The sequence below is a fragment of the Nipponia nippon genome, unplaced genomic scaffold (genome assembly GCF_047370975.1).
Source record: "Nipponia nippon isolate SJK-2023a ecotype South Korea unplaced genomic scaffold, ASM4737097v1 scaffold_49, whole genome shotgun sequence".
Taxonomy (NCBI): domain Eukaryota; kingdom Metazoa; phylum Chordata; class Aves; order Pelecaniformes; family Threskiornithidae; genus Nipponia; species Nipponia nippon.
In genome coordinates, this window is record NW_028262368.1 from 668,119 (window position 1) to 683,371 (window position 15,253).

The window sequence follows — 15,253 nt, forward strand, 5'->3', positions numbered from 1 at the left end:
TGGCATGGCAGCACTCAGCGGCGGTGTGACTGTTCAGGCCCTGATAGTCTACTGTTAGTCTCCACTCTCCATTAGACTTTTGCACTTGCCATATGGGACTGTTAAAGGGAGAGGGAGTCTTGCTGATCACTCCTTGGCTCTCCAGTCGACGAATCAACTTATGGATGGGAATCAGGGAGTCTCAGTTGGTGCGATATTGCTGCCGGTGCACTGTTGTGGTAGCGATTGGCACCTGTTGTTCTTTGACCCTCAGCAACCCCACAACAGAAGGGTCCTTCAAGAGACCGGGCAGGGTAGATAGCTGTTTAATTTCCTCCGTCTCCAAGGCAGCTATGCCAAAAGCCCACCGGTACCCTTTTGGGTCCTTGAAATACCCTCTCCTGAGGTAGTCTATGCCAAGGATGCACGGAGCCTCCAGGCCACTCACAATGGGGTTCTGTTGCCACTCCTTCCTGGTTAAGCTCACTTCAGCCTCCAATACAGTCAGCTGTTGGGATCCCCCTGTCACTCCAGAAATACAGATGGGTTCTGCCCCTTCATAGCTTGATGGCATTCGGGTACACTGTGCACCGGTGTCTACTAAAGCCTTATATTCCTGTGGATCTGATGTGCCAGGCCATTGAATCCACACAGTCCAGTACACCCGGTTGTCCCTTTCCTCCACCTGGCTGGAGGCAGGGCCCCTCTGGTCCTGGTCATAGCATTCGTTACTCACTTCTTGTCAATGCGAATCAAAAATCCCTTTATTAAGATCGGAAGCAAAATCAGCCCTTCTACCCTGTCTGCGGAACTGCTCACTGGAAACTGGAGCAGCAATTTTCCTGGGAGAACCCCCTTTTGTAGCTGTTTTTCCTTGCAACTCGTGTACCTATGCCTCTAGGGTCAAGGTAGATTTTCCATCCCACTTCCTCATGTCCTCTCCATGGTCATGCAGATAAAACCAGAGGGTGGCCCGTGGTGTGTATCCACTATATCTTCTCTCTTGAGCAGAGGGACGCTTACTCCTAATGGCTGAGATACTGGTCTGTACAGGTGAGGAGTAGGACATGTGCTCTACGAGTTGCTGGACCTTCTGGGACAGTTTCTCCACAGCTGAGATGCAGGCCCATAGGGAGGAAGAGAGACTTTCTTCGTATTGTCGGAGTTGGCCAGCCATTTCATCCACCGTTGGTCCCTCTTCATCTTTCCAGGTCATTATTGCTAATGACTTTGCGTGCGATGATGGTGCGCTCCGTACAAGCTTCTGCCACATGGGTCGTGTGCACTGGACTTCATCTGGATCTTTGGATAACTGCTCGTTGTCCAGGTCATTATGAATCACCTCCAGCACAGCTAATTCCCTCAGGTACTGGATACCTCTCTCCATGGTGGTCCACTTGCCTGGGTGACATATAACATCTTCCTTGAAGGGATACCTTTCCTTCACGCCTGACAGGAGTCGCCTCCAGAGGCTGAGGGCTTGTGCCCCTTTTCCAATCGCTTTGTCAATGCCCCCTTCCTAAGAAAGGGATCCCAGCTGCTTGGCTTCCCTACCCTCTAATTCCAGGCTACTAGCCCCATTATCCCAGCATCAGAGCAGCCAGGTGACAACGTGCTCGCCTGGACAACGACCAAAATCTTTTCGCATATCTCGCAGCTCACTCAGGGACAGGGATCGGGTGGTTACCATCTCATTTGTGGGTTCTGCCTCTTCCTCCTCCTGTTCTTGTGATGGCCCTGCTTCATCATCAGCCCTTACTAAACGAGCTGATTTTCTTGTGTATTTTTTCTTCTGTATAGGGGCGATTGATACTGGCACGGCTTGGTTCTCTGGCGTAGCCGCAGCGCCTATCGCGGGGGCTGGCGCAGCCACGGGGGCTGGCGCGGGGGCTGGCGCAGGCACAGTGCCTGTGGCAGGAGCTGGCGCAGCCACGGGGGCCGTCATTTTGTCATCCGATCCAGAGACCTTCTCTTTCCCTTGAGGGTACTGAATACTGTTGAATAGGGCTCCATAGGCATGGACCAGGCCCCAGCACATTGTGGTGATCTGTGTCTCTCTGGAGTTTCCAGGGTGACAACATACATTTTCCAAATACTTTACTAGTTTTTCAGGATTCTGCACTTGTTCAGGGGTGAAGTTCCAAAACACTGGAGGTGCCCATTGTCCTAGGTACTTGCCCATACTCTCCCACACACCCTGCCACTCATAACTATCCAGCCTTGGAGGAGATCTCTGGATGATATTCTTAAGCTGCTTATTAACCTTAGACAAAACTGAAACAAAATTCCCAAGAACTACCAATGGATATATCTTAACTACCCAAGGATGCTCAAGATAATGAAAAGTTATTGTAATGAAGGACAAAACATCATAGAAGAAAGCAACAAAGGTGCCATTCTGTTTTTCCTCCATAAAAAAACACTCAGAGGAAGAGGTATAATTGCTAATTGTCTCCATGAGGTGGTACCCGAAGTACAGTAATGGCTTCAGTACAGAACCCAAATACCAGATAGCGCTCAAGGTCAGTGATTTAATAGCCAGTCTCACAGGCAAAACATCACTCATTACGGCAAAGCACAGCAAACTGAAAAAACCCACACCAATCTTCAACATGCACAGCAAAAACAGGAGCATGGTGCAGATCAAGTAGACTAATACCAGAACGGATGAATCAATATTATGACCAGCAACTATTAACAGATACAAATTCCTTAATACACTCTAGTTAATCTCAAACCCTTCGTGCCCCACGTTGGGCACCAAAAAGGACTGTCGTGGTTTAACCCCAGCCAGCAACTAAGCACCACACAGCTGCTTGCTCACTCCCCCCACCCCAGTGGGATGGGGGAGAGAATTGGAAGGGTGAAAGTCAGAAAACTCGTGGGTTGAGATAAGAACAGTTTAATAACTAAAGTAAAATAAAAATAGAACAGTAGTAATAGTAATAATAATAATAATAATAAAAACAAGTAATAATAGTACAATAGTAATATAAAGCAAGCGATACACTCTATAATTGCTCACCACCCGCCAACCGATGCCCAGCACATCCCCCAAGCAGCGATCGTTGCCCCTCCCTGGCCAACTCCCCCAGCTTATATACTGAGCATGACGCCATATGGTATGGAATAGCCCTGGCTACCAAGAAGAAAATTAACTCTATCCCAGCTGAAATCAGGACACATGGATAACGGAACATGGAATTAGCAGGAACACAGGTGAGCAGAGATGCTCTGAACTCTCATGCAATTACAGCCAGCAAGATTTGTTTCTTTAGAGCGTAGAAAGATGATGACTACGATTACTGAGGGAGATTGTATCACTTCATAGTTAATTTAATGTTTCTCATAGCTCATGTACAAGTATCATAGTGTCTGTTGTAATTGAGAATAGATGGTGCAAGTTGTAATGGATTTAGGTAGTGCTTTATTCAGGCTGGTGTATGGTAATGATATTATTTTATCTTATTCCAGACTGACGTAATGCATTTCAGTTTAAACGAACCCCAGTTTTTCAAAGAGCCACATTCTCCTTGGTTTATATATATCTTTTTTGGCTGCTAGGAACCAGAAATATATTAACAGCACATGGCAAGCACTCTGTATCTATTACAACAGACATTTTGCATTTGAAACATCCTAGCAAGCTTCAGACTTAGAGTACTTCTGTGTCTCCCAGTAAGAGCAGAAAGTAGTTGTTGATACCTGCTTCATGTTCACCTATTCCAGAAGGAACCTGGAGATACAACTGTAGATGGTGGAGAGTAAGTTCTCCACATTTTGCTACTGCTTGTCATCCTTCATACCTGCACAATTTGTGGAAAGAGCAGATGGAAAATCTTGAATGGGAATAGTAGGCGTTCACAAAGCATAAATGATGCACATTGCAGTGCTGAGAAGTCATGTTTTTCTTTTTGTTTTCCTCATTTTCATTCAAACAAGTAGAATGATGAAACTGCAATTTATTTCTCTCTGTCCATCTCCCAAATGGATTGATCTCAAAATGTGTTTTGCAAAGGTGGATCTCTAGCTCTGCTGTAGGGCAGAGGAGAAGAAATTGCAAAGTATATATGGTAAGTCCCCTTCATAACAGGAAATAGTGGAAACACGTTTTAAAAAATGCAGATAGGCACCTAATGGAGCTTTTTAAATTACTTTAAAAAATACGTCAGATAACTTCAGCTCTCCCATTGAAAGTACACAGGAGTTGGACAATTTAAATTGCTTGGTGTCCTTGTAAATGGTGTAAAGATGTGTAATTAAAGACATCAAGATATCTTTGTAAATCTGGCTGTAGGTCTCTTAAACTTTATTACTGATGTGGTTTCATTTTATGTTGTTCTTTTCTTGCCAAAGTAAATAGCTTCCCAGATTTTTGGAAGGAGACTAGAAAATAGCTCAAGTTGACTATTTCTAAGGTGTCTTAGTGAATTTACTATGTCTTTTCTTAGATACCTGGAACCTTTTTCCTTTCTCCACTGCTAAGGCCCTTTTTACAGTTACTGTCAGCATTCCCAGTTGAACTGAATAATTGACCCATTTAAACTGACAGCAGCTGTCATTATGAAAATTGCAGGGCCAAGTTTGACAGTATTCACACAATGGGGGAACTTAAACTTTTAACAGGCTTCAAGAAAGCCCAGACTTTTCAGCACATCTTGTCAGTCAGTACATGAGCTCATCTCTTCCTTGTGAAAAGTTGGCAGATTAGAAGATTATATCTGACAGATCTGAAACAGCACTGATGACATCCTCCAACAATAATATTTCTGTGAGGTGTGGGGGGAAGAGGGGAAAATAGTATAATGAAAAAAACGTTGTTAAAAATTGGGTAAGCCCTTTACAAATTGAAGGATGCTTGGTATTCATGGCTATCAGTTTATAATTCCTTCCTCTTGTGTGGACTAAATATTCACAGTTCTTAATTATCCAGAGATTTACTGCTCTCTTTCTGCAGAATAATGTTTCTCAGGTTTTAAGGCTTCTTGTAGCTGAAGAAGTTGTGTCCTTTCCTATTCATTAGTAGCTAGTCTTTTGACATTAAGGATTAATGGTGGTACATGTCTAAGGCAAGTGTAATGCAGCAGTAGGTACGTCTGGCATTTTTGAGTTGTCTGACACTGTAGTCACTTAGCAAGTGAAGTCTTTACACTGGCAGAGTATGTGCAACTGCATTGCCTGGCTGTTCTTGTAGTTGTGCTTTGTTTTTTTCCACTTTTGGTGAGGTTAGTGTTCTCAAATACTCTTTTCTGCTAGGGTTTATTGAATTGGTTTACTGAAGATTATGGAGTTGTTTGTTTGTCATGAGGGTGGGGCAGGGAGGAGGACCAAAAACTCTAGAAGGTTTCTACTCTCTACTGTTCTTGTGTTTTCCAGTCTAAAATACAAAACATGGCCTGAACTGAGGAATACAGTGCAAGTGAAAGTAAGATGCACAAATTGCTTTAGCGCTCTTGTCAGCATCTTTAAAGTTTATCCTTTACTGTGTCATCTTGTTTCTTTTAGTCTATCTTTATCCTTGCTTCCCTTCTGAGTCAGCAGAAGTACTTTGTTATCACTGCTTACTGCACATCAGGAAAAAAACCCATGTTTTCTGACCATGTTCATGCTGGGGAATGAAGAGACTGCCATTTAGAAACGTGACAAGTATTTGTGCCTTGTCTTGCAATATTCCTGTAGTAATTCCGTTTCTAACAAATCCAGTATTACCTCTCATTGTTTTACTGCCATGCCCAGTATCGTCCTTCTCAAACTCAACAGTGATACAAGAAATCATTAAGGGATGTTAATATTAAGGATGTTCCATGTTGGACTCCCTTTTTGTTATTTCAGAGCTTAAAGAAAAAATAGATTGTACAGGTTCCAAGTTGTGTAAGCCATATTTGAAAGCATAGAACACTAGTGTACAAGCAGTGTCCATTGGACCCACACTAAGAAGTGCACTTGAGCTCATTTTGAGATCCCCAAATATTGTACAGGAAAAGGCACCTTATTTAAAATCCATTAGCCCATGTTCTGATTTGAGATACAGCAGTCATCACGAAGCAGTATATACATCTCCTGAAAACTCAAAATGCCATTGCAACTCAGCTGCTCCCACATACTAGCAGCAGGCTAAAATAACTATCCATACTGTTTTAGTTGCAGTAACTAGTATTTTAGAAGGTGGAGCCAAGGCTTTCTCTACTGCCAAGATGGAGTGAGATAGAGATGTTGACTCTGCTTTGTCCTGTTTGTGCAAGTCTCTGTTAATTCTCTGTTTTGTTCTGTACCTAGCACACCACAGACTGACTTAAATCCACACCTCCATCCCCAAGAACTATGAACGTGTAGTCCAATAGCTGGCATTCTCTGCAGGCTATGAGTGTTTGTTGCAAGGACAGGTTAGAATTAGGTGTTTTGTTTGCTTTGCTTGTGAAATAAATTAATCCCTTTCAACTGAACATAAACCAAATATGTTTTATTTTTATGGAGCAAACTTTCAAAAAAAAATCCCACCTAATCAGACTGATATTCTCATATAATATAAATACTGAAATGAATGGATTGTAAATGCTGAAACCAAATTATTTCATCTCAACAAAACCAAATGTCTGGATATTCTCAGAATGAAATGGGAAACTTCGAACAAAACATTTTGACTTATGAAGTTGCTCTGCCAGTACAGACATGTTCCCATGTATGTTTTCAATTTTAATGAAATTGTACATTCTAACAGAAAACTGTTCCCTGAAACATGTGTGCTCATCCTCACTCAGTAGTGAAGGCTCTTAAGAGCCAGGATTGGGATATTTTTAATATTTTTCTTTCAAGTGCGTAGTGTAAAACCCAAACTGCCACCTTCAGTTTAGCGATTCCAGATAAAAGCAAGGACCTTTCAATAATTAAGAGAAGCAAAAAGGTTACTGAATATGCCCAAGATCTGCACGCTCTGTATCAGGCACTAATGAAACCAGTTATGCTGATGATTTTGCTGACTATCTCCATAGTTACCTTTTTCCCATGAGACGGAAGAAACTGCCTGATCAAACCATCAGACTTCATCTCACTGGGGTGAATGGAAGAGGAAGGTTTCTCATCCTCCAAAATGTTATTAATGTATCAATTGTTTTTATCAATTTTATTCTATTAAAAAAAAGATAATCCATATTCAGTGCAGAATGATTATAAAGTGTAAAACTCATCAATTATTCAGGCTATTTATGCACATTTTAAAGTCAGAGACATTATGTGGCTTCTTTTCCTTTAAGAAAAATCGAAAAGAGAATTAAGATGAGTAGAACATCCTGCTGAGCTTGCTGAGGTTGTGGTTTAGGTTGTTTGGGTTTGTTGTGTGTATTTCCCCCCATGCCCCTTTACAGATGTCAATAACGGGGTGACTCATTACAAACAAAGCTGTAAGAGGACTGAAACCCATGGGATTTAGATAACCTCACTGTATCTGATGTTTGACCCAGTGGGCAGAGCACAAAACTGGGACACAGCAGATATCAATTGTATTCCCAGCCCAGGCTGGATTTTGCTTGCTCAAATGATTTAATCTTTTCCTATTTCTCTCTTTGTAAACTGGTAATAAGGCTTTAATGTTGTAAAGGTGTTAAGGGAGTAACGAATGCTGATATTGGGTGCTTCGGTACAATATTGATGAGGGCCAAAAAGTTCCCTCCTCTGATAGGCTCTGCTTTTCAGTTGTGTGTCCAGACAACTGCACTGTGCAGAGCATCAGCCCTTGCTAGTGTCATTGCAGTAAATCTTCTATATTTCATATATTCAGGTGAGAAGCATGTAACAGATCCTGGTTTCAGATCCTATAAAAGCATCCCCCTAAGGAGAGTAGCTGGAAGGGTGATTTCACTGTCTTCAAGATTGTTGAGGAAGAATTTGTAACAAGGACAGTTGTTTTGGTGTTCATATCTATTTGCGATTTACTGTACCCAGAAAAGATGGCTATCATGGTAGTATTTGGACAGACTGGTGAGCAGAATAGCTAGAGTCTGGCTGGGGAGAGGGTGAGCAAGCGTGCTTCCAATAAATCAATTAGTATGGACAGAATTGGAAGCAGGTAGCTCTTACCTACTACCAACATTTTAAATTGGCAGCTGTTAGGAACAATTCGTGTTGCTATCGTGAAGTGGTGAGGGTGCTCAGCACATTGCAGGAGGTATTCATTATCCAACTGCACTGGACTTGAAGTGATTAAGCTCATGTTATGTATTTTAGAAGTATTGTAGCAATTCGAGTGGGTCTGTCTTGGATAATTGTGTTTGTTTCTTTCTGTTAAATTTACGAGCACTTTTATTCCTTCTCCCCATGTGCTTGCAGATTTTACATGGTAATTTGCAAAATAGCCCTGATTGCTCTTTCAAAACTCCTTTCAGCATGCTGTCTGCAAAAAAGTCTAAAATGGCATTTGGACAGTGCTTGGAGCTGACAGTTAATCATGCAGACTACTGCTGCTTCAACAACATTCATGTTTTCTGCCTTCTTCGGTCTAATCATTAGCTTGAAAAAATCTCTTTGTCAGGAACGTTCATTTGTGTTGGTGCATTGCCAAAAGGTACCTTGATCATCTTATAACTGCTGTTGCAATATATGTGGTCATTTGCTAAATGCTGCAAAATTGTTCACATTTATTTATAAATAATCCCAAAAATATGTCTGATCTATTTCTGTAGGTTAAATCAAGTGACGGCTGCACCCTCTCTTGTTGCTGTAACCACTGCATTACAGTCTCCCTGTCCATCCCAAGTTACAAAGAGAAAATGTTCTCTTCAGAATGCTACCAGTGTATCATACAATATGACAGTCCCTTTGGCCCTCTGAGTGATGAATGGCTCTACTTAGACTGTATTGCATTTGGTTTAATTTCAGTGGACACACATGATTCATTCTATTTTGTGCTGCAGAGTCCCTGCAGCACGTAAGGTATCTGAGAGTTTCATGTTGGCAAGTTGGTAATTGCCTGCCCTCAGTATGTTTATTGTAGTGTTGGCCCATGTCAGTTTGCGGGGAGAGGGAAGGTTGGGGAGGAAATCATGAGCATGACTGACATGAAAATGTAGGATGAAAAAAAAAAATAGGGCCAGAGTTTCAAATAAATCACACCTTTGATGAGGCTAGAAAGGAACTCCAGAATCTAGCAGTCACCCAACATTGCTAGCTCTAGTGCTGGGTGCTGAATTCTTTTAAAAATCTAGCCTCTGGTACTTTGCTGGAGTTATTTCATTTGAATGTTTAGGGGCTTCTGGGTTTTTTACTTTGTGTGTATGTTGTGGGGTTTTTTTGTTGTTGTTGTTTTTAAACCAGGTCATGTTTGGTGACTTCCCCTGCCACCCTTCTTCTGTCCCTTCCCTCTCCTGCTACAGCCCCCAATTTGTTTTATTTTTCTCCCCTTGTTGTTTAGTAGGTTGCCTCCAGATGCTTACATTTCTGCTTCTGCTTGGCTGACAGGGTAAACCCAAATATGTAGTAGTTTACATGTGTAAAGCTAATATGGTGACAAGAAATCAATCTTGGTAATAAAATTAGTTGGGTCTTTCGCTTACTCTTTTGCACAACTGAAGACCGTATCATCTGTATTAGGGCACTTTTACAGCCTAATTTTTTAATGGAGTGTAAACCAACATTAATCATGTGGGGAACGGGGAAGATATCAAGCATAAATCCCCTAAACCTTGAATGGTTTTCTGTGCATCTAACCACATAGAGATTATGAAGTGCTAAAAAATTAGAAGAAATTTTGTACTGCACTTGTCAGTCAGCTCAAAGAACAACTGCTGATACTCTCCTTGCATTATTCAGTAAAAATATCATGAAGGAGAAGAGTTAAATGTCTGAAGGTCTACTGGCTCAGCACTCCTGTAAGAACATTCACATGGTTATGTGACATTTTTTAGCACATCTGCTAATCATATCTCTTGTAAGACTGTGCTGGGTGATTTTTTTTGTTGTTGTTGTTTTTAATACAATGTGCCTTGCTTGCATATCAAAATAAAGTCATCACTTGATGATTTTTACAGCGTTAAGGGCTTGAGAGGAATTACAGCAGGGAATCTGATGTTGAGTTGGCTGTAGTGAAAGAATTCTGTCCTGTACTGGAAGTCAGACTCATGCAGATAAGGCAGAAGGAACAGTGATGATTGGCTTGCTAGATTAGGAGTTTAAAAGACCTGAAAAGGAAAAGAATATTAGTGGGCTACTTTTCCTTGATGATATTGGCAATCTTCCCTTTACTTGAATGGGTATAAAGTTGGACACATTTACTCATCCTGGTATGATTTATGGGATACAGTAAGCTGTGTGATGGCCTCACCACTTCTGACTCATCTGCTGACGCTGAGAAACCCTTCTATGTACTTAAAACATAGGCGATAATTCTTACCTACTTTATAAAGTAATCCAGAGACTTAATTCAGTTATGGCTGGACAGTGCTGCTGAAGAGTGGTTTCATATGTAGAGGAAGTTAGAAAAAGATGTTCTCATGAGTTTTCCATTATTTCTGATCTCAAATGGGCAAGGCTTTTGCAGTGTTTTGAACATTTCTGTTGTTAGTATGTGCTTTTGATCTTCGTTTGCTAAATTATATTTTTTACAGTTTGTCATATATATACATATACACACACTTTACAGTTTCTCCTCTTTTGTGATTGCTGCCATGTGTCGTGGGGGTTAATGACTGAAGAACAGACTTCTCTTTCTTTTTATTCTACCTTGCATGTAGTTGAAGATTTTGTGTGTGGTTCGTATTTGTTTTCTGTCTCTGAGTACACATGGCTCCAGGTTTGCTTAGGCTAACTCTCCCTTCTGGAGGAAAAAAAAAATTACATTCCAAAATAGACTATGACCCATTTTTTTCATTAAAAAAAAAAAAGACAAAAAAAAAAAAAAAACCAAAACCCAAAACCTTTTAATTTCAGGAGCTCTGTTTTATCTCATGTTTGCACACTGTGTTTCCGCCTGTTGAGTGTCTTGCATTAGACCTTATTACTCATTGAGCTCCCTTTTCATGGTGAACTTAATGGACACAAGTGAATAGCATGGAAGGAAGCAAGCCCTGATTTTCTTCTTTGTTAGAGTTTAGCCACCAGGGTAGACAGTTTACTTCTGAGCCAGGGCATGAAGTGTGTGTGTTCTGGGGCCAATTAAGCATTTTCCATCTAATGTGGGGATTTTCGTTAATTTTTGAAGTGTCCTCTTTTCACAGAAAACTAGGGTTAAAAATCACTCCTCTGAGGAAATAAAATGATGAATCGAAGAACTCCTTGACAAATCTTTCTGCATAAGTGTAGGGTTTACTGTTAGGGAAATTTTGACAAAAGTCAAAACAATACACAGAAGGGGTAAAGAACTAGGTGCCTGAGGGATCTCTATTTTGAATATGCTATATTTTGCCTTTGGCTATGTTACGAATCGGATGTCAGTTGTCGACCAATATAAGCTTTTAATAGTTAAATGCTGCCTTTGTCCGTGGGGACAAAAATTAACTTCTTAAATCAAGAGGGTAATTAATTTTCCTGACAAGGTTTCAAAATGCTCGATTGAGATTTTAGCCCTCATATATATGACTTGACAGTTTGCATTTGCCTTCTCCCACCCCCTCGTGAAAACTGCATGCCTTGCTGAATCGTATTGTTAACATGTACAAATCCCCGTAACACCAAGAAACGAGATTGTGATTTAACGTGTAATAAAAACTTTGGAAACTACTCCCTCAAATGCTTCCAGACCTTGGAAATGCATCTATATATATCTGCTTTACGCATAAAGTTTCAAAATCTCACTGGAAAAGGTCCTTTATTCTAAAACCTGTCATTAAGCTCTAAAGCCAAGGAAATTGCATAATGTTTTTGATGCAATGGTGACAGTGTTTGCAGTTAGAAGCAGTGGGAGAAATGGAGGCCCTGGACAGTAACTGCAGTCTTGGTCTGCTCACTGGATGACTTTGTAGCTTGATGTTTCTCCTCTTTCCTGTAATAACTCCTAAAATACAACTTCAGTGATGGCTCCTCCTAGCCCTTGGGCAAGCTCCCCATCACTATAAGCCCACAGTTCTCAAGTATGGCCATGTGTTTGGGGGTTAACTTGAAAGCCAGTAAAATTGTGCTATTGTGTATCAGCAGAAAATCTGGCCCTGAGGATTATTTGGCTGAATGCTTCTGTTTTGTCATACAGTTCCCCTTGCGCTGAATTAGTTCACTGACTAATAAATTTATGCAAAAATTGAGACTAAGAAATCAAAAAGTTTTGTTTCTAGTTCTGCCATTGCCCTTCAGTTGTTAACTTCTAGGAAATTGCTTAACTTCTGTGTGCAAAATATATCCATTTAGAAAAGGTCAAAAGTAGGTAGGTCAGTGGATCACCCTCTGGCTCAGTTTACCCATTACTCTGTTAAAGGTCTGGGATTGTTTAGCCAGACTTACTGGTTGAATATCAATTTTGATTTCCATTCTTGCAAACTATCTTATTATAAAACTATTCTCAGGAGCCAGGAGTATAATGGCATAATATGGGCTGAACGCAATAAAGATGGTACTGTTTTTTTATAATTGGGTTCAGAATAGTTGGGAGCCAAGTTACATTAGGTATATTGTAAAATAGACTAATAAAAGTGACTTATTTAATGAGAGTAGGGAGTAATTAGGTTGTTTAATTTAGGGAGGGAAATCTCACTACAAAATGAATTGTTATTTTTATGTTTCATTATTCATTAAACATATTACAACAGTTTTTCATGAAGATAACAAAAAGCATGTGAAAATATGCCATGCGGAAGTACGAGGAAAAAGTGATCAGGATGTTACAATAAAATAGGGACTTCTGTGAAGTAGAAACTTTCTGAGTCCTATAGAAAATGTCAGGAGGAAGAGAACTGGCTTCTACAGAAATCCTATTCCAGTGCTGCCTTCCCACAACGCTCGCAGTTACTCTAGCTTTGATTTTAGGAAAGTAGCGTGTGAGTTCTGAATACAATTGTGTAAGTGTCTTAATTATAGATATGAGATGTGACATGGGGACATCAGCTTTAGATATGGCATGTGCTCTATAGTACTACATAATGTAGTATTGCCTGCCTCAGTAAAGAGAGATTCATGGGAGGGGGTAGGAGCATGTTGTAGGTCATTGAAGTAGATGATCTTTTCAATTACAGGTATTTTACAGCATGCGTATGCATCTTGAAGGATCAGTATAGTGACAGGATTTTTGTGTTGGACTGTGCTAGTACCCTCTGAATGGTGGCCACTGATTTTCTTTTGTATCGGAGGAATGACTAAGATTTATGGTAAGTGGCTTCAGGCAGATGCCATCCTGTTTGTTAGCCTGTATGAATATCTGTAACAGCTCTTGCTGTAGTTACAACTTCTGTAAAACCACAAGAGTCAATATTCTGTTACCTGTGCCAACCACTAAGGTTCACGTCTCACTATTTATAGAAATTGCATCACTGTACACGTGGGCCTTTGTCAAGGCAAGGCTCTTTTGATCCGAGAGCATTGCTGAGGGAGCTAAAGCAGTCCAGTGACTAGAATTGTAAAATAGAATCAGAGCTTTGATCACTGACTTGCTGTGTAATTGTGTCACTTATCTCCCTTGTGCTAAAGGTGCCTACTTTTGAAATCCAAGAATTGGTATTCGCAATTGCCAGGCAGAATTGTAAGTCTAAACAAAACTAAAAGTCACTAGAACACAACTGCTGCCGCCTTCTGCACATTAAAAATGCAACTAAGTGCTGCAAGGAGCAGGTAATATGATTTATCTGTAGTCTCAAATGAAGACCTCCTATCCAAAGAGCACTTAGCATAGCAGTGGATTGAATTCTAAAATTAAGCTGTCTTGTGCAGCAAACCTTAAGCTCCTGGCTTAGCGCACACTGTCCAGATGGTACTGTACAGCACTCAAAATATGCAGCTACTAACAGGTTAACTTAATTTATTTCCTTTCTCCAGAGGGCTCCTGTTTCAACGTCCTGTGAAGTGACCAAAGTTACATTTCCAATATTTGAGTTTGGCAAAAGGAGAACCTAGGATTTAATGCAGCCTGACACTGACTTCACAGCGGCCAGGTTGGATTCTGAGACTACCAAGGGTTTAGTTTTGTTGTCTTATCTTGTCTTTTCCAACAGCAGTGGGAACTTACATAATTCCTGGAGATGAAATCACTTGGTGAAGTGATTCTTCTGTCAGCTAATCAGTAGATCTGTGAATTAAGTTACTTTATGATTTGTGATAGAGAGCTTGCACCAAGCACTGTTTTCATCCACATGGCTGGAAGTGCAGCTAATAGTATGTTATGGCTGAACTAAATATTACCTCAGTGACATTTTCTTCATAACTGAAAGAAGTTCTGTTCTGAGGGAGGATTTGATGAGCTGACATGAGGCAAATGAGGTTGAAATTAATTATCACCAAGTGTTGTTGTTGTTCGTATATTTTACACCTCTGCAGTCCTGCACAAAGGGCACCTGAGGGTCATGCTTGGAATGGCTTCCTGTAATTTGCCAGGTGAGTTTTAATGGCCTTTTCAGTTCAGTAAATGTCAGTAACAGAGATCAAAACCATGATTATAGTAAAGTAAATATGGAAGAGAAATGTATGACTTCTCCCCTTCAGTTCCACTAGCTAATACCTCAGTTATCTATGTCTTTATTGTCAGTTTTAATTACCTTTCCTCCCTCCCCCATACACTGATAAGTAATACTGTAGTCATCATAACAAAATGACTCAGGTTAATTTCATATTAGTATTACCATTTTACTGCCTAGGACACTTTACATATGTAGTCTACATACCTTGCTTTTATTTATTCCTCTTCCATCCATTTTCATTCTAAGCCTGTGGCTGTTTGATCTCTCAGATTTTTAAGGAAATAAATTGTATGTGACAGTCCATGTGTACTGTATTTGATAGCAAGGAGCTACATTTTCAGTGAGGGACTCTAGAACTTATTGTTAAACAGATAAAATAAGATTATTTTGAAAGAGTAGTTGAGTCTTGATGCTCCTGATGCACATTGCTAAGAATGTCTTCGGAGTGGGCAGAATGACTCAGTCTCTTTGCTAAAAGGTGTGGTATATTTAGGGGTCATGTGCCTTCTTAGTAATGTGTGAGTCGTCACAGTCAAGTTGATTTGGATCATACATATCTAATTAAAGGAAACTTAATGCCCATGTGGCTATCAGAAACTGATGGTTTGAAAAGATTGTGAGTGCTGTGACTGTCTAGCTTTTTTACTCTGGAATTTCACTGCTGTTGCTGCTGTGAATGTTGCTGATACCAG

The 15,253-nt window shown here is 40.5% G+C and overlaps 1 protein-coding gene and 1 pseudogene across 4 annotated transcripts in view; one reads left to right on the forward strand and one right to left on the reverse strand.

Moving 5' to 3' along the window:
• Window positions 1-2,593, reverse strand: part of LOC148052414 (uncharacterized) — a 134,430-nt pseudogene extending 131,837 nt beyond the window's left edge.
• LRRTM4 (leucine rich repeat transmembrane neuronal 4) overlaps window positions 1-15,253 on the forward strand; it is a 317,641-nt gene that overhangs the window by 187,167 nt on the left and 115,221 nt on the right. The gene's annotated exons all lie outside the window — the stretch shown is intronic.